The sequence below is a fragment of the Galeopterus variegatus genome, unplaced genomic scaffold (assembly GCF_000696425.1).
Source record: "Galeopterus variegatus unplaced genomic scaffold, G_variegatus-3.0.2 Scaffold9089, whole genome shotgun sequence".
Taxonomy (NCBI): domain Eukaryota; kingdom Metazoa; phylum Chordata; class Mammalia; order Dermoptera; family Cynocephalidae; genus Galeopterus; species Galeopterus variegatus.
Genome location: NW_007735200.1, coordinates 39,100 through 42,439, shown reverse-complemented (window position 1 = coordinate 42,439; position 3,340 = coordinate 39,100). Strand labels below are relative to the sequence as shown.

The 3,340-nt window shown below is 38.8% G+C and overlaps 1 non-coding gene across 1 annotated transcript; it reads right to left on the bottom strand.

Annotated features, from left to right (window-relative positions):
- Positions 1 to 254: 254 nt before the first annotated feature.
- On the bottom strand, positions 255 to 327 carry TRNAI-UAU. Its single transcript has one exon. It is a non-coding gene; the product is annotated as a tRNA-Ile (tRNA).
- Between the last annotated feature and the right edge of the window lie 3,013 nt (positions 328 to 3,340).

The following is a 3,340-nucleotide window of genomic DNA, read 5'->3' as shown; positions in this document are numbered from 1 at the left end:
TGAGTGCCAGGCATTNTGTTCTTTTTTGGACCAATCCTAAACAACCGGCGGGGGGGGGGCCCACAGGTGACAAATGGGTCTAGGCTTTTGGAATATTATGCTTAAGGTGCTCCTGGTCTTTATCTCAGGGCCAAAGTCACAGACACTAACACTTTATGTCCTTAAGCTCTTTGTGAAACTCCTTGTACTTCCATGTTGAGCTTTTTAATTGCCTCTCACTTTTCTCTTCCTTGTCCAATTTTTTTTTTTGCAGCTGGCTGGTATGGGATTCGAACCCATGACATTGGGGTTATAAGGCTGAGCTTTAACCAACTGAGCTAACCAGCCAGCCATGCACCATTTTCTTTCTGTCTGTGTCCTGATGTTCTCTGTGAGATCCACTTAACTGTGTCTTTCATACACTTTTCTTTCTTTTGCTGCCCTACGCTTCCTCACCAACTTAAAGATTGTCTGTTGCCCAGTTGTCAGGGTGTGGATTGACCTGGAAAAGAGCTTGCAGCACAGTCCACAGCTGTGCCCTTTCCTCTTTGGCAGGTGATTTCCTTTCTCTAACATGTTTTTCTTCATCTGTAAAGTGAGAGGATTGAACTAGACAATCTCTACTTTCTTCTCCTATGCTATAATATTGTGATTCTAGTTGATTTTTAAGTAGTAATATCTGAAACTTGTTGAATGCCTAATGAGTGCCAGGCATTGGGCTAAATGCCTTTCTTGTATGCAAATGAGATCTATACAAACTGCACATCTTCTAGGATGACAGAAATAATGATGGCAATAACAGCGGATGTTTCTTGGATACTTCCTGTGTGTCAGGCACTGTGCTAAGCTCTTGCTGTATAATATTTTATTAAATACAATAATTCTTTATGGGTTGTATTTATTTATTTATTTTTGGTGGCTGGCATGTATGGGAATCTGAACTCTTGACCTTGGTGTTATAACATCTCACTTTAACCAACTGAACTAACCAGCCAGCCCTTTTTATGAGTTTAATTATCACACTTATTTCACAGAAATAAGAAAATGAAACTTAGAGAGTTTTAAATAGCTTATCTCAGATCATGTAGCCAAGAAGTGGGGGTGTGGGACTTTGAATTCCAGGTAATTTTACTCCAGAAGCTGAGGGGTTTTTTTCTGAGTTAAATGGTTCTAGTAGTTATTTCCATAATGTTAGCCTTTGATTACTGTGACTAAATACAAAGGACCTTCAAAAAGTTCATAGAAGGATTCATATCATCTTTTGATTCTATTTTTTGCATAAGCTTTTTGAAGTACCCTCATGTGGTTCAGAAGTATGCAGCAGGAGGATCCCCCAAATATTAACAATTTGGCAAGGTAAGCATAAGGCATAAGGAAATTAAGGCATTTGGGGAAAGGGGCAGCAGAAGAGGAAATTCAGTTCTGAGCAAAGAAAAAGCAAAGCTAGGAGGAGACCTCCAAGAAGCTTATGGAGACAAGGAGGCAATAATTGAAATAAAGAAGATTATAGACCCTGTGAGTACTGGCGACCCTGAGATAGTCAGCCGGGAGCCACAAGAGAGGGCTGACATTTCAATGGTCCATGACATCAAATAGCCAGTCCTGTGCCTTGGGAGGAGGTAAGGCAGTTCAAAGTGAGTTTACCCCGAGATGCAACGTAATCAGAACACATGAAATTTTTGATTATAAAAAATTTTCAAAATAAAATACTGTGTCAAGTATGGAAGTGAGAGAGGCAATTACTGAAGTTAATTCCATGAACTTTTGAGCACCACCCATTCCCAAGTTGTTTAGAAGCCCATGCTGTCAGGCTGAGTAATTTGGACTGAATTCCTTCACTCATTAACTATATTTAACAAATTCTTAATGTGTCGCATCTGTTACCTTGATATTTCCAACTCAGAAAATGCACACAAGAGGTGAATCACTAGAAAAGTTTTGTAGTGGGGATGAATAAAAAGTAGACAAGATGGTTTTGTATTTAAGATGTATGCAAATCACAGAAAAAATTAGAAGAAAAATGCAACTTAATTCTATAGAGTGAGGGCACCTTCACAAGGTACCTCTCCAACTAGGCAGACTATCTGCTGAAGATGGGAGCATCTCCCCATCTTCTGCCACAGACAGAACTCCTTTATAGAGACTAGTTTTCGGTGGCCTGGGGGTTACCTGGTTGTTTTCAGGACATTCTAAAAGCAACACCTGGTCTCACCACATTCCTCCCCAAATGGGTCTGATCCCTTCAATTGTTTGTTTAATACCTTTTTCACTAAAGATATCCTCAGTGGAGAAAATGAGTCACATTCACCTTTGCAGATTCAAATTTAGCTCATCACTTGGGGTTTCGGCTCCAATTCCACCTCTTCAGAGATGAATTCCTGACTACCTTCTTTAATGGGGCCTCTCCTCTTCCTATTTCTCTTGTATCCCTGCATTTAATTTCCTTCATGACTGTTTGAAAATTTTTTTAAGTTTATTTTATTCAGATTTCCCATACCAGCCAGCCACCAAAAAAAAAAAAAAAAGTGTGTGTGTGTGTGTGTGTGCATATATATATATATATATAGCCAATATATATATTAATTGACACATTGTAATTGCATGTACTTGTGGGGTACAATCTGATGTTTTGATTCATATGTAGGTTGTATGATGATCAGGTCAGGGTAGTTAATGTAACCATCACCTCATGCATTTATCATTTTTTTGTGGTGAAAACATTCAAAAGCCTCTTCTCTAGCGATTATGTAATATACAAACCTTAACTGTTACCGTAGTCACCCTATTGTGCAATAGAACACCAGAACTTATTCCTCCTATCTAATCGTACTTATGTATCCATTGGCCAACCTCTCCCTTTTTCCCCATCCCCCCTTCACTCACCAGTCTCTGGTAACCACTGTTCTACTCTCTGTCTCTATAATATCATCTTTTAAAAAGATTCCACATACGAATGATATCCTGTGGTATTTGTCTTTCTGTGACTGGCTTACTTTACTTAACATAATGACCTCCAATTTCTCTGTCACACCTCTCAAAACTGTAAACCCTCCGAGGGCAGTGCCCTAGTCTGCCTCCTTCACTACTGTTTTCCTGGTACCTGGAACATTTCCTGGAACAGAGTAAGTGCTCTGTAAGTAAATATTTGTTGAATGAATGAGTAAAGGAAACACATCTGATCATAAGTCACATACCTACTGTGCTAAGTGCCAAATTTCTGAAAAACATTCTTAGTCTACAAGGGCCTAACAGTCTACCTGAGCAATGATGTACAACCTAATAAGATACACTGGGCTGATTTGTATTATTATTTAAATGCTCCATGACTATTACATTAAATAAATATTCCAATCATTGATTC